This window comes from Macaca fascicularis, chromosome 5 (genome assembly GCF_037993035.2).
Source record: "Macaca fascicularis isolate 582-1 chromosome 5, T2T-MFA8v1.1".
NCBI lineage: Eukaryota > Metazoa > Chordata > Mammalia > Primates > Cercopithecidae > Macaca > Macaca fascicularis.
The window spans coordinates 168,797,852-168,825,342 of NC_088379.1; the positions used below are offsets into that span (position 1 = coordinate 168,797,852).

The 27,491-nt window shown below is 34.5% G+C and overlaps 1 protein-coding gene across 30 annotated transcripts in view; it reads right to left on the reverse strand.

Annotated features, from left to right (window-relative positions):
• MARCHF1 (membrane associated ring-CH-type finger 1) overlaps positions 1 to 27,491 on the reverse strand; it is an 830,557-nt gene that overhangs the window by 320,922 nt on the left and 482,144 nt on the right. For 7 of the 30 annotated variants that reach the window (XM_074040719.1, XM_074040702.1, XM_074040718.1 and 4 more), the window contains one exon: positions 6,253 to 6,328. The exons of the other annotated variants lie outside the window; for them this stretch is intronic. The gene's annotated coding sequence lies outside the window, so the exon portion shown is untranslated. The remainder of the gene's footprint in view (positions 1 to 6,252; positions 6,329 to 27,491) is intronic. 30 annotated transcript variants of the gene reach the window in all.

Sequence of the window (27,491 nt, forward strand, 5' to 3'; positions counted from 1 at the left end):
TCCACCACCCTCAGTAATTAGAAATAGTGTATTGCAGGTCTTTAGTTAAATGCATTACACTGTCAATTAAATATCAAAAATAATGTGCAGTAATTATTTTTCACAGCATCCAAAGCAATTAGCAATCTGGTCGTTTGTAACATTTCAGAGATTCAAAACTGCACATTTCAAAGCACTAAGAAAAGTAACATAAAGAACGGTGCGCTAACAGATTGATGAGTTATTATTCTAAATGACAAAATACTCAAGTTAAATGCATCTGAACAATGTAAATAGGAAAGTGATAAAAAAGATCTTTTATTAAAAATGTCTAAGATACTCAACAGAATGGATTTCTTAATAAGACCAGCAATCTAATATGAGTGACTCATTCAATTGAGGTACAGAGAAATGATAAAGGGAACTTGGAAACAATTGTTTGAATGATGTTGAATTATTAGTGCTTGGCCTTTCAAACACATTGCTTCAGAGTTATGTAAAATTGTGATCTATTCAATACAAAATCTGCATACTTAATTTGCACTCTACAGAAAGTAAATATTTCCTCATTCCCAGTAACACTATCTTGGTTACTCATCAGCTTTTAATTGCATTTCTTGAAGTGTGCTAAGAGTAAATGAAAATAAGGATCTTTATTCAAAGGCAAGGAGTGAAATGATACATAATGACCAAAACAGTTTAATCAAGTATAAACAAATGTTCTACTTCTAAATCATTTACCATTTTTTTTTCAATTTTAACTCTATAATTAAATATCACTTTAGTACTTATAATAAAATGCTAAATTCATTTATGAATGAAGAACATAATCGTGTGGCCCACAAAATTATGACACCATCAGTATCTATTCTGAGATGTGTTTGCAAAGGTAGCCAACTTCTTATTTCCCATTCAGATTCTTTTTGATGCTGTGGTGGTAGTAGCTTTGTCATTCCTTATTGAGTCAATATTAATCCATAAATATTTATGAAGCCCCTACTATATTTTAGGTACTGAAGCAGGAATAGTTGTCATAAGAAGAGGATAACTTTCATTTTTGATGTGATTTGGGTTCAGTGCAGCGATCTATTCTAGATAATTTTAAAGTCCATGGACCACTGGGATCTTTCTGATCTCTAATTTTTAGATTTGTACGCTTACTTGCACAACTCTAAGGTGACTGCCTGCTCCCCCTCATCATGTCTTCCTTGAAGCCGGCCTGTGCAAATCATCTTTTTGAACTGTTTTGTTGGACAGCTGTCAACAAATCATCATGACAAAAGCTGTAAACTTTTGGCTACACCTGCTGAAGTATTATAACAAAATGCCAACTGCATTCTAGTTTTCTATTGCATATAACTGTCATTATCTTATTTTAGGATTATTAGCTAGGCTAAATAATTCAGAAAGTTAAAATACATACTTTTAATATAAATAATATGTTAGTAATAATCATTAAATACTATCCATGGACAGTGTACAGACTATTTTAAGAAAGCAGACCAGAAACAAGATACATTGCTATGGACTGGAAAGTTTATAATTTAGTTTGAACTTATAGGAATGTTTATAAAGACAGTTAAGTGTGTGAAATGAGAGACAGCAATCTAACTACACAGCTTCACTTCAGTTTTTTATTATATTAATGTAGAATCTATGAAAACAATAAAAATGTCTGTGATGGTTACATTTCTATATCTGGACATTCATTTCATGTCCAAGAGATAAATTTTGTTTAATGATTTACTTTAAATAATATGCATTTTCTGAGATGTCAGCTACGTTAGAATCACAGCATCATCTCCTGGAGAAGTCAATGTTTGAATAACCTCAAAAGGGGCTGGGCACCATGGTTCATGTCTGTAATCCCAGCACTTTGGGAGGTCGAGGTAGGTGGATCACTTGAGCTCAAGGGTTTGAGACCAGACTGGTCAACATGGTGAAACCCTGTGTCTACTAAAAATACAAAAAATTAGCCAGGCGTGGTGGCGTGTGTCTCCTGTAGTCTCAGTTAGTACTCAGGAGGCTGGGGCAGGAGAATTGCTTGAACCTGGGAGGCGGAGGTTGTAGTGAGCTGAGATGGCACCACTGACTCCAGCCTGGGTGACAGAACAGGACTCTGTCTCAATAAACAAACAAACAAACAAACAAACAAGTAGCCTCAAAAGAAGCAGCATGAGTATAGGTGTAAATCAGAAGGGAGAGAGAGAGAGACAGAAACAAGGAGAGACCATTGCGTTACCCCTTAAATTCCTGTTGGTAAGGGAGTGTTACAATTGCCCAATAACAATATGTTCTTTTCTGTTATCACGAAACACTTAAAGTTTGGATCACATTTCAAAAATATTTTCTTTTTTGCATTACTGATGCTAAAATACAGATTCTAAAAATAGTTTAGGTGAGTTGAGAGAACTGAAAAATTGAAATGTTGATTGCTGAGCCTCTGTAGACCAGCCTTCTTCCTACACAGGTCTGGAATACTCATCATATTTTTAGGTGTAAGAATGTGCTGTCAGTCAGAAGGGTAGGCAAATTATAAGCATTTATAATTAACCCCAAAGCACTTTAAAATGTAAGTATCATTAGTAATATATCAAAATAGGAAAGTGGTCATTAAGCACTCATATTAATTGCTGTCTAGTCATTGAACCAAGCTAATACGAGATGCAGCAATGAGCAACTTATATAATGATCACAGGAAATTGAGATTTAACTAAGCTTAATTTTTAATATGCTACTTGAAGCAGATATTTAATTTAATAAATAGTAGCATAGTGCATTCTCTGTGAACTACATTGACAACAAATTAATATTAGGAAAAAATTCAAAGCAATTATATCTTATGGATAATAATTTACTTTTAATTCAGGAAACATCTAGTGAACATTTTCTTTGTGCCAGACACCGTGCTTGGAACCTTTGGTACAGAGAGAGAAAAGACCCAGAGCTTACAATTAGGAAGGGAAACAGAGAAGAAACCCAATTTTTATAAGATGGTGTGATAACAGCTATGATAGCAGTACACTGAGCACTATGAAAACGTTGAGAAAAGACATTTAACTTAGCATGAGATGCAGGGAATGGCTGATTTTGGAAGACTTTCCAAAGAAAGTAACAATTACAAGTAATTTACATGAAAGTTAAAATTGTTACTATTCTAAAGGCTTCTGTCACTACAAGCTGTTTTGCACAACTCCAGCGGGGGCATCATCTACATTGCAATCCATGTAAATGACACTGTACTCCAAGGAATGCTTTTCACATTAAACACCGTGTGAATGGTACGCCTAGAATTGTGCAACCTGGCAGCCCTGCTGGACTGATTTCTCCAAGTGAAGCTTATTATACTCACTTTATTTTACCCCAAGGCTAATGTAATTTAATGTTAAACTCAGAGATTTGTTTGCCACAGGAAAATGCAGTTGCCTACCTCTATTTATCTCTCTGTCTCCTCAACTACTTCCTTCCTCAAATTTGCCCATTCCATATCGTATCTAGTTGTGCAGTTACAACTGAGCTAAATGCTCCCTCTCTTCACCACATGCATAGAACTGAGAAAGTGCCCACCTTCCTCATTCTCAAATTTGAGACTTGAGAATGGTCTTGTCTAAGAATGTTAAGGGCTTTTAAACGGAACATTTTAGAGATTTTGTGTATTTGTTTAGCTAATGTGTCATTAAGAAACATAAGTATCAACTATTAGCCCGTCACCTAAATAATAATAAAGTTCAATTTCCATTATGAAAGGAACAACTTGCAATTAAGAGAAGTGAAAATGTGTGAGCCTGTGTGTGTTCCAATAGTGACTCAGTATATATTGAGAAAACTCTAACATTCATGCCTGTCACTCACATTTGCTGCTGCTGTGGACCTCTGAGTAGATGTTTTCACGTGCTCAAACACAGTCCTCACACGTGAATTGTTCCTAACGACTTGGGGTGCCAATGAACACTAAGAACTTCTTCTCGGGTTGAATTCTGCAAGAACAGATTACAGTATATGATAAATTTATTGCTATGTAATGGAGATGTGTCCTGGAGGTCTTTTTAATTTCTGCGAGTAGGATGTTAAGTTTCTCAAATGGAGGGAGAGGTTCATAGTTGTATTCTAAGATGTGGAAGAGCAACTGAAATAGAATCCAATAAGTAATTGTTGATCATACAATGAATGAGAAGGTAAAGAGTTCTTTTCTGAATAATCATGACTTGTAGTGAAGGCTTAAATTCTTTGGTGCTTTTAGCTTAGACTATTTGAAATATATATTTAGTATAGAGAATTCTTTTAAAAAATTTTGTCTCTACCTTGCAATTACTTTTAAAACCACTAACCTTTCTATGAAGTCAGATAAGCTACCCTCACCTTGCAAGGTGGCATGATAGTGACTGAAGAAATGGCACAATACAAGGAAGTAAGGCTCTCATTCTCCCCTCTATTGAGGCAATGCAGAGAGAAAAGCTTTTTTTTTTTTTTTTTTTTTTTGAAATGGAGTTCTTGTTCCTCAGGTTGAGTGCAATGCCACGATCTCAGCTCACTACAACCTCTGCCTCCCAGGTTCAAGCGATTCTCCTGCCTCAGCCTCCCAAATTGCTGGGATTACAGGTGCATGCCACCACACCCAGTTAATTTTTTGGATTTTTAGTAGAGATAGGGTTTCGCCATGTTGGCCAGGCTGGTCTTGAACTCCTAACCTCAGATGATCTACCTGCCTTGGCCTCCCAAAGTGCTGGGATTACAGGTGCAAGCCACCATGCCCTGACAAGAAAAGCTTTTTGAAAAGACTGTACTGGTAGCAATATAAGCCATTGTCCTAGAGATCCTCAGGAACAGGAAGGAGAGGTTTCTAGGTAGGTAACTTTGGAGAAACTATAACAATAGTGACTCCTCCAATTCTAATTATACTAAGAGATGTAAGTGACCCCAAAGAGAGAATGAAGCTCCCACATAAATAGTTACACCCAGAGATGGGGCAGTTGGTGTTCTTTAGTGATGACTGAAAACCTTCCTTATGGAATTGAGTGTGTTAGTGTGGAACTCAGCACACAGCTTGGGCCAATCTTGTAGATGTAAAAATAAAATGTAGAGACTTCCAGTTTAAGCTCTGACATGTAAAGAGTTTGGAAGTCATAACTCCCATTCTTTTAAAATGAGAAAGCTGCATAAAAACTGAAAATAATTTTTCTTGGACCCATTAGAGAACTGAAGTTGCAGAACAAACCACCACTCCCAAAATATGGAGAGAGGAAAATATAGAGAATTATGGTTGATTTCAGAATACATGGGGGGAAGTTGATGGAGCCCTAACCGGGTGGAAATTCTTAAGATGTATCTTCAATATATTATTCGAGACAGTGGGGATTAGGTTGAAAGTGAGAACTTCCGGGAGGTTGCATTATTAGTGAGGACTCTACACTTCCCTGGGTTTTACTGCTAGGCAACTTAATCTATATTTCATAAGAATATCTGAGAAAGATACAATAGTGGCACTAGCAGGGGAAAAGGACAAGCAAACACTGTGAAATACCCCAAACGGTCTTATAAAAAAGGTTTATTCTCCAGGGGAAAATATCTTGCCGAGGTTTACTAACCCACCAGAATAAGAGTCATTTCATCCCCACTCCAGGCTTTTCTACTCTTTCTGCCCTGTCTACGGTGGGGAGGGAAGCTAAGAAACACTTGTGAAGGCCACAGCCCAGAAATACAGGCTCACTAAAAGACTTTGATTGAATCATACAGTTACAGAACACTTCCCCTCTACTGTACCTTACCATGATACCAACAAGGCTTAAGGTAAAACAGCGATGTGTAGCTTAAAGAACTGCAGGATGCACACTCTTTGTGGAGGAGTACTTTGGGAGCCCAAAGGCAACAGGATAGACAAATACTAGGGCACTACAAGAATTCTATAGCTAGAGTAAATATTAAATACAGCCCAACTTCTAGCTGGAATAACACAGAAACTCCCATTACCTCAGTTTCTGTTGCCTGATGTATCATGCTTAGCTTTCTACGACGACAAAAAAACTACAAAGCGTGCTGGAAAGCAGGCAAAAACAGTGAAAAGATATATTAAAAAAGCACTAGAACCAAATCAAATATGACACAGATAATAGCTCAAGGTATTTAAAATATATACGATTAACATGTTAATAGCTATAGAGGAAAAAGGAGACAACATCAGGAACAAATGGGGAATGTTAGCTGAGAGAAGGAAGCTCTAAGAAAGTATCCACAAATGGCTAGAAACCAAAACATTGTAACGATAATGAAGAATACCTTTGGTGGGCTCATCAGTAGTCTGGAAGTGCCCAAGAAAGGTGTCAATGATCTTGATGACAGAGAAACTTCAGAACTGAAATGCAAAGAAAAACAAAGAATGGAAAAAAGAAAACACAGAACATCCAAGAATTGTGGTATAATTTTTAAATTTGTAACATATGTATAACCAGAATACCAGAAGAAGAAAAAAGAAATAATAGCGCAAAAGAAATGTTTTAGGATACAAGGTTAATATAGAAAATCAACTGCTTTCCTGTATACCTTTCCTTATACCTATATACAATCAATGCACAATTAAAATTTGAAATAAATTAATACTTTTTAACAGCATCAAATATTATCTAGGTATAATTTTACAGGATTTATATAAAAAACTGTAAAACTCTGATTTAAAAAAATCAAAGAAAATCTAAATAATAGCAGAGACATACTGTTCATGGATGGGAAGACTCAACTTTGTTAACACATTAATTCTTCCCAACTTGAGCCGTATATTTCATGCAATCTGAATCAAAATCTGAGGAAGATATTTTATAGATAGTGATACACTTCTTCTAAAGTTTACGGAGAAAGGCAAAATACCTACACTAGTCCACACGATACTGAAGAAAAACAAAGTTGGAGAACTCACACTACCCAGTTCCAAATTTACTATAAAGTTACAGTAATCAAGACAGTGTGGTATTGGAAAAAGAGTAAATATATAAGACAATAAAATGTAATAGAGATTTTAGAAATAGACTCATAAATAGAGTCAACTCATCTTTGACGAAGGACCAGAATCAATTCAAGAGAAAGACTAACCTTTTCAATCAATGATTCTGGAAGAATTGGACATCCATGTGCAAAAAAAAGACTCTAGACACAGATCTTATACTTTTCACAAAAGTTAACTAAAAATGAACCATAAACTTAAATGTAAATGCAAAACTGTAAACCTCTATAGGGAAACAGAAAATGTGGGTGACCTTGGGTTTTGTAATGAGGTGGTAGATGCAACACTAAAATCATGATTCATGAAATAAAAAATGTTGATAAGTTGGAATTTATTACTATTATCAATTTATTACTATTATTACTATTTATTTATTATAAAGCATAAAAGTATCTTTTATACTTTATAAAAGACTCTTAAGAGAATTAAAAGACAAGCCACAGACTGGAAAAAATATTTGCAAAATGCATATTGAATAAAGGACTTGTATTCCAAACATACAAAGAACTCTTAAAGCGCAACAATTAGAAAGTGAAGTACCCAATAAAAATAAGCAAATGATCTGAATAGACGTTTCAATAAAGAAGATGTACAGATGGATATCAAGCATACGAAAAGATGCTCAACATTATATGTCATTAAGGAATTGCAAATTAAAACAACAATGAGATGCCACTACATACCTATTAAAGTGGATAAAATGCAACAGACTGATAATACCAAATACTGACAAGGATGCCAAGCAACAGGTATTCTTTTCCATTGCTTGTGGGAATACAAAATAGTACAGCCATCTTAGAAGACAATTTGGTGAGTTAAACGTAATCTTATCATACAATCCAGCAACTGCACTTATAGCTATTTACCCAACTGATTTTTAAAATGTATGTCTCACAAAAACATGCACACATATGTTTATAGCAGTTTTATTCATAATCACCAAAAACTGGAAGCAACAAACATGCTCTTCAATAGGTGAATGGATAACTAAATTGTGGTACATTCATACAATATCATATTATTCAGTAATTAAAGGAAATTACCTATCAAACCATTAAAAAGGCATGGATGAATATTAAATGCATATTGCTATATTTAAAAAACCAAACTGAACAGGGCTACTTTCTGTATGATTCCAATTATATAGCATTCTAAAAAAGATAATGCTATAGCAGCAGTAAAATGATTAGTGGAGGGCAGTGAGACTATTTAGTATGATGCTTTAGTGGTGGATATGTTACCCTATGCATTTGTGAAAATCTTATAGAACCTCACAGCACAAAGCGTAAATCTTAATGTATGAAAATTAAAACATATCACTTCAGAGTTCAGGGATCCCAGGATGGAAAGCAGGCTGTGAAAAATACAATCTACATATATTACAAATTATAGAGCCATCTCACTGAAGATGGTGAGGAAAAATGTGCTGACTTAAGCTAAGTACCTTTAGAAAGGAGTGCAGTCTGAAAGGTTAAAGGCAAAATACATTGTACATAAGCACTGTGCTCTAGTTCATAACATGGTCCCCTGTGGAGGTATGACTTAGCAACACTGACAGTGCTATAAATGCATATGAGAACTGAACAATTAGATAGAGGTTTGGCAGATAGATGACCAGGTTTTTGATTGTTGGGGTGGGAGTTTGCAGATAAGCAAGTGGAAAAATATATGCCATGTAATAATGGGTCGGAGTTGGAGACATTAATATGAACTCATGTTTAGTTTAATATGGATAAATGTGATTACATAATATGTGTACACACTTAGGTTAGTATACATTCATATATCTCACTACTCTGTCACTTGACAGGTCCTGGAAACAATGATACCCTAGTGGCAACAAATATGCTGAGTGCCCCGATTTTGGTTTTTAATGTTATTCTCCAGTAAAAGGAACCAGGGTTGCTTTAATAAATGGCTGATTCTGGGGCTAGGGTAGGAAAAACAAGAGATGAGCCTGGAGAAACTTGCAGCGCTGGAAAGTAAGGAAATGCTTAAAAACAAGACAAAATATGACACAAACCAAACACAATTTGGGAATGTATTAAAGAGACACAGTAGCCAAACAAAATAGCTCCACAATGACCAAAGCTGACACAATTTGAGCAACGAAATAAAGTAGTAACAGAGTATGACCCAAAGTATAACATAAACATCCACAAGTCTACACTGATATAATGAATGATTGAATAAAGAAATAAATGGAGGAGAAAGACAGTCTCTTGTGCAGAATTGTCATTTCTCTGTTCAGAAGTGGAGAAGGAACATAACCTCTCACAGCATTGTGAACTGTACATAGAAACTTCCTTCAGAAGAGTACAATATGAAAAGAGAAAAATAACTTGATAGTAGAGAAACCTGAAAAACATACCTTAGCCAGGTGATCAAAATGATATATTGACTTAAGATGAGTTGGAAATGGTACTTTACCTCTATGATTTCCCTCTTTAAAACACATAACTCCAATCTAATCAGCAGAAAAAAAAATCAGAACAATCTCAATTGAGGAACATTCTACAACAAACCTGATCAATAATCCTCAAAACTGTCAAGGACATGAAAAACAAGGAAAGTCTAAGAAACTGTTACATACAGCTAAATGGAACCCAAGGAGACCTGAAAAGTAAATGTAATGCAACCTACATAGGATGCTGGTAAAAATTGGATAAAATGAAGAAAATATGGATGAAGTTTGCACTTTGGTTAATAATAACATATTAATATCAATTCACTAATTGTAATAAATGTGCCACATCACAATAAGCTGTTAATAATAGGAGAAATTGGGTGTAGAGTATATGGGAACTCCTCGTAATAGGTTTGCAATTTTCTAAGATTGTTCTAAAATTTAAAAAAAATATTATTTTAAAATGTTAATTATATTTTCAGGTCTGTGAAAACTACATATTTCAATATAGAGCTCTAAGCAATAACCTGTAGAAGAGTTTGTGTGTCTAAAGGCTAACTGATGATTTAATAACACTAACAAATTGTTCCAAATTATATGGTTCAGGCATTTATTGTAAGGAAACGTAACAGATAAAGTTAGAAATTTTGAGTGGAGTTATTTTACCTTCTTAAGAAAAATAAATAAATAACTATAGGAGACTGGAAGAAAAACATGCATCACTGATTTAGGACGGAAAAGTGAAATAAAAGTTGTTTCATTTCTCAAAAGTAATCACCTCTGGACTTAAAATAAGCCAGCTTGCACTCCCATCTCTCTTTAAATGAGGGAATGTGGTATGAAAATAAAAGTCATAGAATTTAAAGCAATGCCTTAAGAATATGTTTTGCTATGTGTATCAGACATACATACTTTCTCACGATTCCATTTCTCAAAGGCACGAAACTATGAGTGTATAAGAAGGGTAAAGAAAAAGAAGCTTGGGTTTCTTGAGTAGCTCTTTATGAACACACTTAACGGTGTCTGAATAAAATATGGGTTTACAGGTTTTTCCAGTGTGAAACATCTTTTGAATATAACAAGTTTAGCAAAGACACTTGACATAATAGTAAGTTTACTTTTTCACATAGATTTCTTAAGAAACTGTGTTGCCATGTGGATTTAAGTTCTGATTGTAATAACTTTGTAATCCATCCCAGGGATTTATGGCCCGCATCTTAAAAGCCATTGGAATGACTAGATATTTCGCATAAAAATTTCTAATATACAGTTTTTACTAGCCACATGGAGTCTGTAAAAAATGACTTCCAGCAAGATCAGTTTTATGTCTGTCATGTTGTCTGAGTTGATTTCAAGAAGATCGCATCACTCATTACCTATAAAATGTGTATGAAAGATCTATGCCTTTATAACAGATAGGCATGACTGATATTTAATATAAATATTTTACATACATTTTATTGTTTCACTTAAAAGCACAACAGCTGGGGCAGGGGCATTTTATTATTTAATATAATATAACATCTAAATAGTTAACATATGAAAATATAAATAAATACTTGCCTGAATGTCTAGGTTTATTTTGGGGATTTCAATCATTTATATGAATATAGTTTTTTCTGGTAAATTTTGCAAAACTCTAAAGATTAAAAAATGTCATGTACAATTTTTCCTTCTGTTTCTGCCCATGTTAAGGTAATATGGATCTCCATTTCTTTCCTTTCCCATATTAACAGCTGAAATTTCTAATAAATTTCTTAGAACCAAAGAGATATTTTTATCTCTTGACACTGTAACTCTTCTAAAAGAGTTATATATTTCTTTCTTGACTTTGGTCTCTAGGGAACTCAGAAATCAATTAACAACATCATTTAATGTTTTTTTTTTAATGTTTCCAGCACTTATGTTTACTTAATGTAATCTTGAGCAAGTTTTAAAGTCTGAACATCATTAGCCATTGGCATTCATCTTTTTTACCTATTTTTAACTATTCCAAAAACCTATATAGTTCTCTCAAAATTATTTTGCAAATGATAAAAACTACACTCAGATAAATACATTTCTAAACTGTATTATACACCAAGAGTCAAATAATTCTTTTTTATGTAAAACAGTAATTTATTTCAGGTTTCAAAATATACATGTGGAATGAAAATACAGAAAAAATAGCATACAAGTTGGGAAAAAGAGACTATATGGAATTAGGTGTTCTGATTGTAACACCTATATTATGAATTATATATTATTCAAATATCAATTATGTAACAGTAGGTAAATCAAGACATATCTAGGTAACCATTTACACAGAGGTAGTCAAACTAAAAATTAAGGGCAAAATTCTCACCTTCACTTTAAATACCAGCCAGAAGCCCAGAGGTCCACATGGTCACACTCACTTCTAACCAACTGGCTATAAAATGTGGGTTCTCACAGCACTCTCAGTTTTAATAATTCACTAGACCAAGTCATAGAACTCAGGAAAGCACAGTACTTTAAATTACAGTTTTATTCTAGCAAAAGGAATCAAGTTAGTACTATCCAAAGAAAAGACATAAGGAGAAGTCTAGAAGTCTTTCAAAAGTGAAACTACTATAGTCCTCGAGGACATGTTACTCTGCCAAAAATAACATATCACAATGACCAAAAAGTACTGTCAGCCAGGGAAGCTCACCTGACTTCTGGGGCCTATATTTTTCTTGGGGTTTTCTTACCTAGACATGATTGAGTCATTGCCCACATGACTCAGTCTCCAGGTGCCCCTAAATTGCCTGGAGATTAGGCTGATATCACATGACTCAAATTTCTAATCACATGGTTAGTCTTTCTGGCACAGCCATACTTTATCCTAAGTCACCTCATTAGTGTAAACCATTTAGGGACTCGCCATGAGTCACCTCATAAGCATAAACTATAAGTTGTGGTCTGAGACACCCAACATAAAATCCCCTTCTTCCTTCTTCATCTATTTTTTAAACAATGATATTTACATAAAATGAAGACAAAAAGAGATAAAGTACTAATGTATTATCAGTTACTCTTTCCATTTAATTTCTTTGTTAGATAACTGGTGATAGTGGTGATAATGACAATAAATATAAATTTTGTGACAATAAATATAAATGTTTTAAACACTAAATATATGGAGGCCTATTTGTGGATTTCCTTCCATATATGAAGTTAATTGAACACACATATCCATAATATAGTAGAATTTAATTATTTTAATAATAAACTTACTGTATATAGTCTAATTAGAATTAATTCCAATGGTAGAAATACAACGAATATGCCATTTTATACTTGGCCCCCTTTCTTCAGGGACACTTTACCTGAATAATGACTCAGATATTGACTACCAAGACTTTCTTTTTTTGCAGTAGGCTAATTTGCCACACACAATTCTTTGCCATTCCCAGAAATTACTTTGTTCAAATTCCAAAAATACTGATATAGATATTCACTAGTATCTAAGTTTAAAATATCACAATTTAATTGATTATAAACAAACATCCAAAATTCAAAGTGATAATGGCTATATCAACTTTCATCTATTTCCTTTTTTTTTTTTTTCCTGAGAAGCTTATTCTTCTGGTGAGTAGTCTCCTCTTCTGTATTCATTTCCCCGTAATTTCTCTCCCTGCCTCATACTCTCACACTTGTGGACATGCTGTCTACACTGGAATACTTCATCAGTAGCTCAGCAATATCTTGCCTGGTTACTTACCTGTTTCTCCATCTACGTGAACTTGGTAGTTTGTTTATTCCATCACCAGAGGGCCTTTTGCATTGCATTACTATTAGTTGTTAATTGTCTACCTCCCCATCTGCACTGAGAGTACTCCAAGAAATGGATGGGGGTAATTTCAAATAGGTCTGTTATATCTCCAAGACCAGGAACAGATCATAGCACTCAATAGTGTTCAACATTCAAATATCAAATGTCAATATCAAAATAGAAAGGAAAAATAAACAGTATCCAAATAAAGAAAATATTGTTTCACAAATTAATGAGAAAAATTTATGACCCAATGATGAACACTATTTTGCTGTCTACATGAAAAATGTATAAGAATACTATAAAATATAAATTAAAGTGAAAATCATACAGAGAGAAGTTCATTTGTGAGGATATGACAAAAACTGCAAATTTCTTTAAATACAAATAGAACGTTGGCACCAAACTAGTAAATATAAGATATGTTATGGAAAATATTCAACAGTTGATTCTAAAAGAGAAAAACAAAACATAATTTGAATACATCAAACATTAGGAGATTTAAAAGAGTTCTAATTTCACTGTGTAATTTCGTCATTTCACAAATGTATGTATTTGTGTACATATATCTATTATATACCCATACATACAAATGTGTACTTTGGAGCCGATCCCATGAGACCTAAATTTGGATATATGAATAGTAACTTTTAAAATAACATCTGTGAAGATCCATCTGAAGATAAGTTTGACATTTAAAATATGTTCTGCTTCACTGTGGAGACTAAAGTTGAACTGGTGATTAAAAATTTAAAAACTTTGTTTTTTGACACGATAAAATAAAAAGAGACTTTGCTGGGTTTTATATCATTCCAAAGACTGCCTGTGTGGTGACAAGCAAGTAGTGTACAACTTCAGAAAATCTTTTTTCAAAAAAGATTAATAAGGCCATGTGAAATAGGCAGGAAGTTATAACATGATACATGTTTTCCTGCCATATTCCTGATGGCACTATTTTCACTAATATTTAATAGACCATTTACAATGTGTCTAACAGTCTCTTTAAATTTAATTCATAATACACATCAAAAGTATGAACCTTCAAACAATAACCTAGAATGAGCAAGGTTCTACTAGACACCCTTCCCCCAGTCCCCCAGAAAAAGATCTCTAGAGGAGCAAGAGAAAGCCAGGAATGCATGTGTAGTTCAAAGATTACTTGAGTGAGTTTGGTAAGATTTAGGTATCATGCTTTATTTCCCCACGCATAATCTATATCTGTGATAATTTGGACATTTATACAAGTTTAACTATGGCTTCTTAGAAGCTAGGTAGAAACAGAAGGCTGTTCTTTAGGAAATTTGTTACAGAGATGCTCCATGACCTTTGACAGTGGTAAATTCCAATAACAAGGGCAATCCAAACAGATTTGCTGATGTGATGAGCGGACTCAATTTTGCACATCCAGTAGGCTGCATAAATGAAGCCCTGACCCGAGAGACTGCAATTCCAGAACAGGTGTAAAATCTGCCTCAGAGCCATTAATGTCTTGCTTTTTTTGACCTCAGAATTCACAATCAAATAAAAACACAAATTATACGTTGCTACTGTTGAAAATTCCTTCTATATTATCTGTCAGACAACCCAATGGAAATAGAAAAATGCTGAAACAAGAGAACCTTTCCAAGCAGTTTACCTCTTAAGGTACATTATAAAAGTCTACTTTTATTAAGACTAGAAAACACTAAGGCAATTAAATAATATTAAACCAATGACTATTTTATATTACATGGAGTCTATAGCTATATTTATGAATCACCTCACAACTAGGTCAAATTTATATAATAGTTTGACCACATTCCATACTACCAAAAACGGACACTCTCTTGCCATTAATATATTGTCCATGACCCTGTGTGCATCAAAATCTCAAGCTTATATCTAAGTCAACATGTAAGTGGATTGGTGGAAATAATATTGAAAATTGGCATCTTTCAAAATAGTGAACTGTCCTGAGACTGCCTTTGAATATGAGAGAAATATAAAGCCTAAGAAATGAACATAGTTAAATACTGGTCTTGTTCTAAAATTCTGACACTTAATTACAAAGTCAAAACTCCAATATGTAACACTTCACAAAGTTTAATGGCCGATTCTGGCTAAACAGGATTTCTGTGTACTTCAAGTACAATAATGTAAAGGAAAAAAATAACTCAGAAAAAATATTTTTCAATTCTCTACATTAATTTTTTTTAAAATTGTGTATTATGTTTGAAGTGTCTAATTGTGCTAAATGACTATCATTAAGATGTGTCTGAAAAATATTTTCCATTTCAAAAGGCTTATCTTTCAAACTGACCCCTTTTTTCCATTACTCTCATTTTTGTCCAAATACATGTAAGATATGGACAAAAAAAAGGAAAGATATAGCATTTCTGCCAAATACACATGTTTTTTCTTTGGTTTGGTTTGGTTTGTTGGCATATTATGAATTATGTTTTATATATCACAGAAAAGACCCATTATTTGAAATTAATGTACATAAAAAAGATTCTGGAGTGCACATTTCTTTCCTAATTGCTATCACATTTACCTGACGTGATTGTAAAGCAAATGGGATGAATTCAGGGAAACTGTCAGTCTAGAGATGATGCTTTTTCTGTTGTAGCTTAGAGAAAGATTAGGATGGCTTAAAAAAGAATAAAATCCTGTCATTCGCAAAAACACGGATGAGCCTGGAGGACATTATGTTAAGTGAAATAAGCCAGCATGGAAAGACAAATACCACATGTTCGCACTCATATGTGAAAGCTAAAAAAGTTGATCTCATAGAAAGAAAGAGCAGAATAGTGATTGCCAGAGGCAGGGAAGTGTAGAGGGAAGAGCATTGCCAGACATTGGCTAATGAATACAAAATTACAGCTAGATTAAGGAATCAGTTTTAGTGCTCTATAGCGCTAGAGAGTGACTATAATTTATAATAATTTATCATGTATTTTCAAGTGCCTATAAAGAACAAATTTTTTATGCTCCCAACAGCAAGAAATGATAAATATTCGAGACGATGAATATAATAATTATCCTGATTTGATTATTATACAGTGTACACAGGTATCAAAATATTCTGTACACTATTAATATGTACAATCATTATGTGTCAAATAAAAATAATAATAAAAACAAAACTAAGATAAAAACAGCTAGAAACCAAGAAAGCAGTAAATAAAACATAAATCATCGTCTTTCATATGTGAGAGCCAGAGAAGGTATTTTTCTTTTGTGTTATGATATGGTACTCATTCACAATCATATCTGAAGAGTCAGCACAAAACAGCATTGCTTTTTACATGGTCTGGCACAGTTAAGGTGTTTAATGCAAGGTCTAATTGGGGATATAACCTAATTGGGGAAATAACCCAAGAGTCTCAGTATAGTGCAACACTGAGATTAACATTTAGCTTATGTTATGCCTAATACCATCTATACCAATATCAAAACTCCACTTATAAAGTACCCTCTCACTAAGGGTGCTGTGTGGGGTTCACTTAGAGAACTTTATACACAAGTCTTTGCCTTCATAATAAAAAGTACAGAAAAGTGAAAGGTAGAATATAAGACAGAATTCACTTGCAGAAAGACCCACAAATCTTAAAATAAATACATCACATCTTGTTTATTATATTAAAATATATGTATGTGACTCTATGACACCGGACATAAAAAAGAATGGTTACAGGATATACATCTGATAACTGTACTTATAGCATATGAAAATTATATGCTTATTATTTTATTATGTAAATATATGCTTATTATCTTATTAGGCAATTAAGAAGATTAAAATACATATTCATTTGTTAACATTTCATGCCAGGGATTCCTAGTTAATGAGTAATCCAAAATCAAATGCCAAGAAAATTTGTTTTAGATTCCTTATTATAATTAATAATTTCATGACCTATAATGTCCAAAACAATTGAGTTTTATTTGTCAGTGAAAGATATTTTATACTGGAGTTTGTTATGTAGTTAGTCAAGATGTAGCTTCAAGTATTTAAATTGAAGAAGCTTAAGAGAAAAAATTAAAACTACTAATACAATAAATCAGCCAGTAGATAGAGTTGAATATTTTACTACACACAGTTAGTGGAACTAAATTCTACATATGTGAGTATAAGTGACGTTTAATTCTAATTCAAAATAACCAGAGGTAGCCTGCATTGCATTGGCCAGCCCTTTTGTCTATGTAATGTGCATATGTTCTGGGGCTATCTGAGCATGTGTATCACCCTGAAGTGAAACTAAGTAGATTGCCTGCCCAAAAGGAAGGCGAAGACTACACTTAAATAGGACGGCATGACAAAGAACACTTAACTTTTTCATTTAAATCTACACAGTGAACTTTTGAAAAATAGTCAATCTGTACCCACAAAAGAAGATGAAAGTATATTCTTTGGAGAGTTGAAGCTAAAAGCTCTCAGCAAAGGATGGTCTCATGTGAGAAATTCGAAAATCACACTTATCTTTTCTACAATAAATAAGTGGTGTGATAGGTAACATCTTTTGCTTTGGAAGAGATTATTTTGTAGAAATGCTGTATCTTAAAATAAAAGATAAACATAGTCAACTATGAGTTACCTACATTCAAAGAGAAGTGTTTTTACCAAACCAAAAATCCATATTTTACTTTCAAGCTGTTCTATGTCAGAATACTAGCGTGTGCGCATGTGTGTATGTGTGTGTATGTATCTGTATAGTCATGTATTGTGATTTTTGACATTTATTTAAAGATAATAAAAATGATAAAGTCATACTTTTGTTACAAACTGGAAAAATAATCAATTTCTTAAGGTTCTTCTTCAGCTAATGAACAATCTCTCTCTTTCCATCAGACTGGTAAAATTGGAGCCTAAGTAGTTTCTCTTTAAGCTTCCGCTCTAGCTAGTTTACACCTCAGTGTACTGGCACTGTTGATTAGACTGTGGGGAGAGAGGACCAAGTTTAAGTATTTAAAATGGAAAGTCTTGTAGAAACTGTACTGGTTCTCATTTATCTGCCATTCCCGACTTCCTTAGCCCCTGAACCTTCGCCATTTGCTCTTATCAGAGCCCTCTGGTTTCCCCTGCTGTTGCCTCATTTCCTAATGCCTCTGTTTATCTTAGCCTCTTTTAAGAGTCAGGCTTTTGACAGAGCTGGACTCTGCATGGTATCCACAAGGTTCCTGACGGTGGGAGATGCAGCCACTCAGACAGCCCTGTGTTACCTGATGGTAAATTTACAGGAGCTCTGGCTCCCCCAGCATCTGCTTTTAGTGGTTTGGTTACACAATCCAGAAGTGTGTGGAGATTAATGCCCAGTGTGGAAAACTAAGATCAGTGAGAGATAGAAAGTAAAAAACAATATGATAAAAAATTCATTTCCCTTCCTTCCTGTTCTTGGACTGTTCTGAGGCATAGCAGCTCTATATGTTTTCCCTGGAGACATCTTTTTGTCCAGGCCAACTTCTCATGTCTTCTTGTGAACTTGTAAGCAGAAAGGTAATGCACCACTTTTATGTGTTTACCCTCATGTGTGCTACTCTGGAATCGCACCCCTAAGAAAATGTTGGCATGTAGGCCTTGCCTCAGCCTTGTGTTCTATAGGCTAGCTGGGCTAAGACAGTAATGAAACCCTGATAGTAGTTCAACTCTTATTTTTAAAGAATTTAAAAGAAGTAAATTTAATTTAACGAGCATTAACCTCTAAGTCTAAGACATAGGAAGGCTGTAAACATTAATATAGTCTAGGCTGAGTTCTTATAGAGGTATTAGTCTAGCAAAAGAGATAGATAGAGGCACTAAAGCAATAGTTACCAACCGGGATGGTATCCCAAATATTTAACAATTGGCGGGGCATGGGAACTCACAAACTGCAACAGATATTGGCCTTTTAGTTGTTGGATTATTAGAGATGTTTGGGCAACCACGTGGCAGAAGTACACTCAGAAGGTTAAGGTCTGTGATAATTTGCCAACTGGAGAAGAACTGGAATATATTACCTGTAAAATCAGATATGGTAGTTCCAGTGTGTAGCAGCTCAATATCAGCTCTACACACCAAATACTGTAAGACCCAAAGAGGCAGGAACAAAGGGATATGCAAGTGACTGAGATTTGTATTAGTGGGGCACTAAGCTAGAATATTATATCATGGGTTCCTCCCACACTTGATTATTTTGTAAGTCTACTTAGATAGCCTGCTAGCTATCAAGGTAACATATTTTCATAGCAAGAGAAAATCAAGCTTAAGAATTAAATCAACACTATTCATATTAAAATTGTGTGGCTACAGGCATATACCAGACATGAACTCATGTTCAGAAAATATTCAGTGACAAATGCGTTATTCAATAAAATAGTCATTGGGAATTTTGTTCATTACGGGCTAAGCTATATTTTCTGTGCAATTTTATATATCTGGGGTACTTAAGCTTAGATTTCAAAAGTTTATGAAAAATGATATATTTTTAGATAAATAGAAGCACTGAATTACAAAAATGCCCAGAAAACTTCTGGACTTTATTTACTTGCCTTTGGGATATTTTGTCTTCTTTCAGGCAAAGGTTGGTACCTATTTCCTTTGAAATAAATACAAATTTATAGGGAAAAAACACATTTTGCACACACTCTCACTCTGAGGTTTCCTCTTCAACCACAAAGATTTGAGTACTTTTTATGTGCAATGAAATGTCTGAATCTCTGAAAATTTTGACTTCATGTTTATAAAATGTCTCTATAATTCTCTATTTTCTTTAATTCTGGTCAGTTCAGGATAATTTATGATTGTGGAATTAGCTCAATTTTTCATTTGCTTTAGCTCAACACACACGTTGAACTTTAGTTTGATGCCTGCATTTCTTTAAACACATCAGTAATACTTTTTTGAAAAAAAAATTCTTCAATTTATCTTCCTTTAAGTGTGTTCAGATACTTTTATGACTTAAGCAAGTGATTCCCTGGGAGGCCAGCGATTTTTAGATTTTTAAAAACTCTTTAATTCCAAAAGGTCATTGATGTGAAAAGGCAACTCAGCAAGTCTCAGCAGTAAAATATACGAAATCTTAATAATCTGTCACAATTTCTTTCAGAAATAACTTTAAATTGGTGATGATTAAAATCTCAATAGGAAAGAAAATCCACTCCCTTAATTACATTCCTTGCCACAACATGTTATGAGAACAACTCACAAATTCCACAACTTGCCCTATCTTGCTTGGTGACAGAATGGAAAGCAGTCTCATGAACTTTCTCTTCTGCTTTGCATAAAAGGTTGGAATCTTTGTTTTTTCCCTTTACCATTGGTACTAATGCATGAAAAGTGAATCAATTTTTCCGTGTTTAAACCAAACTATACAAAATCTTTACTGATGTGAACTGCCTAATTCGTATTTTGCAAATTAAGACTCTCATGCAACAATACAACAAGGTCAGGTTAACTCCATTTGTTCAATACACAGTTTGAAGAAAATTGCTCTGGTTAGAGAGGAATGATTAACTGATTCTGATCAGAGGTACCAAAGAGAGAAAATGTAGCAAACCTTTGAAGGCTGAATAATAAATTGATACTTTTAAAAAGGAAGAAAGTAGATTTAAGGCAGAGAAAATGACAGAACTGGAGAACACAGAACCGTAAGGACATATATATTGAAGAGATAAAGTAAACATTAGAGTTGGAATAAAAAACCCTTATTTGATTTGTAGATACAATCTCTTTACTTGAAAAATAAATATTCAGAGAAATTTTATCATGACAAACCCTAGAAAGTAAAAATTGATATTTGAATCCTGCATTTTAAAGTGTAGCCTTAACTGTCACCAAATTCAGACTTTATTTTCAACAGCCAACTGCAACTATATCCACCTCAATATACTGTACAAATTGTAGATCTACTATATCTAAAATACAACTTCTCTTCAGAACTTGTTCTGTCATCTAAAACTTCCATTTATTCTTTAGACTTCCCATCCCCTCAGATTCCTAAAACAGAGACTTGGATATCATTCAGTTGATGTCTTCCTAATACTACTAGTGAGCCATGAGATTATAAAGATTGACTTCAGAATGTGTCTCAAATCCTGTTTCTTCCCTCCATCTACTTCCACTACTGACTTAATTCAGTCTTCAACTCTCATTTGGATTACTAAAACAACTGCCTGTTTTCCCTGTAAAGTATGTAGAATGTGACATGCCACTAAATTTTCCATACAAATATGCTTACATGGCAGTTTAAAATATTCTTATGAAACAGGATCAAGGTAAGGGATACAGTTACAAATTTGGTAAGCATCAGGATAGAAGCAATATTAGAGATCATGGAAATAGATGGTCTTACCCAAAATAAGGAGGATGAAAAAGGAAAAAGGGTATGAAATAACCAAACGAAGCAATGTCTTTTTCTTTTTGACAGTCTACTGCTGATGATTTTCTACAACCTTGCATATGTATGTAGAATATACTTTTATTAATTTACTAGGTAAGTCAGGAAATTAACTAGCCTGATTCTCCAAATGACCATAAGAAGAAATATTGGTAGTTGAGAAGGCTATGTAGAGAAAATGTTAAGCTAATAATAATGATAATTAATAGGCCATAATAAAAAAGATAACCTTATGGATTCAATCATAAATGTAATTATATTACAACAGTATTTAATTAGTCCTAATTTGTGGAAATTTTATAAAGTGGAAAGGAGTCCCAAAATCTTAAATCTCCACAGGTTTCTGAATAATAGCTATTACCCACACTTAACTATATGGAAACTGTTCAGAATTGTACTGCATAAATGATAATGACAGCATTATGTTGTAAGCTTCCTTGATCTGTCATCACTTGTGATACCAAGATCGTTATTTTCATCCCTACAGAAAAGTTCTTGATTAAATGTCTAAGTGACAGAGGTACCAGTGATTTAATCTCAATATGTTCACCATTTATCTTTTTCTTTGTACATGTCCAGGGTTTGGTCTTCTCTCTTTTCGACAATGTTTCTTAACCCTCATTGCACATCAGAATTAACTAAAGAGCTCTGAAAAAATTATCACTGCCTCAGTCCCACCCTTGACATTTTTATCCAATTAGTTTGCACTTGGGTGTCAGAAGTTTTTGTTTGTTTGTTTGTTTGTTTGTTTTTTCTAATGAACAGAAAGATAGGATTGAGAATCACTGATCTACACTTTCCCCCTGTCTGAAAAATCACAGATACTCTGAAATTTTATCACCCTAATCTCTTTACTTTCCTTATCTATAGATTAATATCTCCAAATCTCCATTCAACATCTCCACTTACTATCTCCAAAAATAAACTCTTGACGTTTCCTCTCTGAATCTTGCTTCTACCCAATTTACTACCCTCCTGCTTACATGCAAAATATGTAACAACTCGGACATGTCTCACCTTCACAGCTACCATCTTGGATCTCCTTGCCCATACTCCGGTCCTCCTATAGTATATCCTTCACAGAGTGGTCACAAAGACTTTTTAAAAGTGTAAATCGAGTAATGTCTGCTGGACACCCTCCAGTGACTTGGTCACACTAAGAATGAAGCCAGATCTCTTCCCATGGCCTTTATGTGGGGGTACAAGGATGCAAACATGGACATGAAAGCAGAGGATAGAGAGAGGGGAAAACAAACACATGCTTTCAAACACGGATTCATGAGACAATTTTCAAGCTATCTGAAGGTTTTCTTTTCTATTTTTCTCACTTTCCCCTTCCAGCCACTTTGCCAGGAAACAAGGAGCCCTCTGCTCCCTTGACTTGCACTGCTTCTTCTTAACTTCCTTTGGAGGAATTATTCCAAGGGCCTTGTAGTTACACACACTTTTGACACACACTTTCCAAATACTGGCTTGCTTCTCTATAACAGTAGCTTTTTTAGTCTGGTGGGCAGCCAAAAATGGTAGGTAAGTAGCAGTGGAGGTAAGCAACAGGAGAACATGGCGTTGCTATGAAAAAAAGGATATTTACTCATGTATATGAATCTGTCATTGTTCTTATTTTGATCTGTGCATAGACAGTCAGTAGACTGAATCTGTGCCCTGCTAGTCCATCAAAGAGGTATTGCTTCTGGGTTGTCTGACTTGTAGGGATTTGAAAGACTCTTGAAGAAGTGCAACATCTTGTCCTGCTATCCTGCCAGAAAGGCTTTTCTAACTTAGGATTTGGGAAACAGTCAGTTCCTTCCCAGATTTAACACTGCCTCATCTCTTTGTTCTTTTGGAGTTTAGGCTAAAACTGAGTGCATGACCTTGAATCCAGCAGCGCTAGTATATGTGAGTCATTTATCTCTTGGATGGTGAGAAGGAATGTAGGGGACTCTCCCTTAATCTAGTTGAAGGACTCTTTCCCTAAGCCATCAAAATAAACCATCTTCAGTAGTTTGTGGTTCACGTAGAATTAAAAACTAAATTATGGGTACCGTTATCTGTGTATCATCCAAAGTCAGTTTTCTGTACCAGCAATTACAGTGTAATTATTTTCTACCAGCAATTGCAGAGTAATTAGGTAAGTTTATTCTGAATGCTACCTGGAGGCCCGTTCTCCACCCATGAAATGTTCAGGACTAGGCCTGGATATGAGTGTGAGAAGCTTCATTTGTGTAGCACTGAGTAATACAGGGACATCTATATATCTGTCCTCTGAGAAATTACAACCAGCAAAGGGCAACCAGCTCCCACAGCAAAACAATATTAAGTATTGAATCATTAATTAAATAATTAACAGTAAAGAATTTTAGACTTCTTGAATTTTAGAAGGAAAACTCATCTTTAAGGCAGTCACGAAAGAGATTCTATGAAGAGAAAGGTTTCTTAAGATTTTGTGTAACTTGTGTACATTGGAAAAGAGTCCTAGAGATTGCTTATTGGGCGGAAGCATGTGGTATCCTGGGGAACAGAGTGGGGCAACTGAGGCAATAAGAGGGAATTCTTGGGTTTGGGGGTGCTCAGAACATCAGCATGGCTGTCAACTAGTGTAGCTGTCCCTATTAACACAAGCTAACTTTATATAACATTTATATAACTATAGCTTTCAGGGCAAAATTACTTATAAAATAACTTTTAAAGTAATATAAATATAATTTTTATTATTTTATGTTTACTTTAGGAAACATTTTTATGATAATAGATTTTAATTTTCTATATTTCTAATATAATTATATATTAAACTTTCAATCCTTTAAATTATTACTATTACTAGATAAAAATTATGCAATATATCAATTGCAACTAAATATTTTGCTGAAGTGAAAGAAAGAAAATAGCTTTTCTTGAATAAATATATAATAATATATGAAGTAGGAAGGTTTTATTGCATGATTCTGCCAACTATTGTTGGTCCATTATTAAGACATAGATATTAACAGCAGTAATTAAATTAATATATCCATAATTTTTATCAATTTATACTTAAAAACATAGCTATATACTTTCTAAAAATAATTCATTGCATAAAGTTATATTTTTTCAATGAAAGCATCTGGAGCATATTTATTTAAAAATGTATGGGCTTTTTAAAAAATTAAATATTTGACATATATCTCATGGGTTTCCACCTGAACTCCTGCCCCAGGGATTGTGTTCATACCCATGTCAGTGGGTACCCATTATTCCACACGCAGGGAATCACCTAAGGAAGACAGAAGTACTTTCAAAGAGGATTAAATTAGGAATAGGGATAAAAGTCTGAGGAGATTGGTAAACCAGCATCATTACAGATGACAGTAGAGGACAGATATGGGAGCTGGAAGTTACCATAGCTCCATCCATTCATGATCTCATCACATCCAAGTGCACATTTAAACACAGAATTCAATTCACATTGTCAAGTACAGGGAATAAAATCATCCAACAAGGCCGGGCACAGTGGCTCACGCCTGTAATCCCAGCACTTTGGGAGGCCGAGGCGGGCGGATTACCTGAGTTTAGGAGTTCGAGACTAGCCTGGCCAACACAGCAAAACCCCATCTCCACTAAAAGAACAAAAATTAGCTGGGCATGGTGGTGGGCACCTGTAATCCCAGCTACTCAGGAGGCTGAGACAGGAGAATCGCTTGAACCTGGGAGGCAGAGGTTGCAGTGAGCCGAGATAGCGCCATTGCACTCCAGCTTGGGCAACAAGAGTGAGACTCCATCTCAAAAAAAAAAAAAAAAAAAAAAATTCTCCAACAAATGTAGATTTGGCACCCACTCCATATCAGGCCCTTTGCCATGCACTGGAGGAGAAGAAATTATGACATGTTTCCAGCCCTTAAGGTAGTTCATCTACAAAATAATTGAATGTATAACAGTGGAAAGAGAAAGAGAGGTAATAACCTGGTTGGGATTGGGCTAGAGAAAAGATAAGAAATATATGGAATGTAGGAAATACTATCTAGGAATGTATGGACAGATTCAATAACAGAAACATACCCTATGAACTTTACTTGGGCCCATAACCTTAATAATAACAAAGTCATGTAGATGAGTACTATTTATTAAATCTGACAGCAGCCTGAATTCTACCTGCTGTACATGAGCAGACATGGTAGTCTAATGTTTCTTAACTGTCATTCCTTCAAGAAGAAAGTGCCATGAAGATAAAATATTTTGATTATGAGGCTACCCTAGCGAAAACTATAAATAAAATCATAAAGTTCTTTGTCACTTTATGAAGAAAGCTACATAAATAGTGAATGGTAGCTAGTGTCTGCAGCATCAGCTTCTACTTACTGATTTATTTTCCTTTTCTAAAGGGCAAGAGACTCACTTCTCATTTTAGTTTGGAGAAATACAGTACTTCACAGAGCAGAGATGAATGGAAATTTTTGGATGTCTTATTTTGAAAGTCCTTTTAAAAAGTTCACAATCACAAAAAGCATTTGTCACAGAAATAAACACAGGATTGTGTCTCTGGGATCTGGGGTTAATGATTGGGCCAGTGAATTAGCTTAACCTCTTTTTGCCAAAGCAAAGATGACATAGAAATTCTAACTTACATTATGGAAAGTTACCATAAAGTCTTTAGACAGCCTCAAAGCTCCAGGGTCCAGGGAAGATAGAACCTTAGAAGCTACTAAATCTAAATGCCTGCCTTCAGGCAAAGGTGTACCACTTGAGTCAGGTAGGCAGCTACGATATCAGGAGAGGGATTACAAATGTTAAAATAATTTCCCCTATATTTAAGTTTCATAATTCTGTGAAATTATTTAAATGTTGTCTTTTTATTTAGACATTCCTCAGAACCTCTCACAGAGCCTATTGAAGAGCACTGTTGGCTCACTTTTTCTCATGGCTTTTTTTTTTTCCTGTCACTATGATAGCAGATGTCCAATGTTGACACCGCAATAAAATTTTCCCAAATTATTAGCTGGGGACAGTGGCTTACACCTGTAATCCCAGCATTTTGGGAGGCTGAGGTGGGTGGATTGCTAGAGCCTAGGAGTTGGAGACTAGCCTGGGCAACATGGTGAAACCTCATTGCTACAAAAAATACAAAAAATTATCAGGGCGTGGTGGTGCATGTCTGTAGTCCCAGCTACTCAGGAGGCTGAGGTAGGAGGATCACCTGAGCCCACAAGGTCAAGGCTACAGTGAGTCATTATCAGGCCACTGCACTCCAACCTGGATGACAGAGTGAGACCTTGTTTCAAAAAATATACTTATTTCATACATGCAGTCTTACATTTCAGAGGAGATGAAATATATGTAACAGCACCTAGGAGACAGGTGTGCAGAAAAAAGGCCACGGTACTTGTGTCTCATACTGTGGCTTATGAGCCAGATGCACGGGAGTTGCTCCCTTCGTTATCATTTGTTCCTGCCTATACAGTTTCTCACCATTGGAAATAAACTAATACAACTAATAATTTATTTATAACTATTATATATATATATATAGAGAGAGAGAGAGATTACATTTAACTCAATTATTATTGATCCATATTAAACAAGCAAGAATTATATACAGATTTTTTTTCTTTTTGCCCTTTACGTATGAAGAAACAAGGGCTCATAATTACTAGCCATTTAGGGTTCTTAATTGCATTCTTTATTGTCTTTTAAGTTGAAAAGTTCCAGTAGGAGACCCATCTCTTTATTAAGGAGTTTTAATAATTGCTACGAAAAACTGATCAGATATTGCACAATGTGAGAAGAGTACTGAGTGCTAGCACTAGAGATTTTAGAAGGATATTATGGTTACAATATATTTTTCCTGAAGCATATAGATAGGACGGCCAGATAAAATACAAGATGCCTAGTTAAATTTAACTTTCAAAGAAATTTTTTTAGTGTAAGTATGCCTCAAATGTTGCATGGGGCATATTTGTTCTAAAAATTATTTATTGTTTATCTGATACTCAAATGTAACCGGGTGTCTTGTAT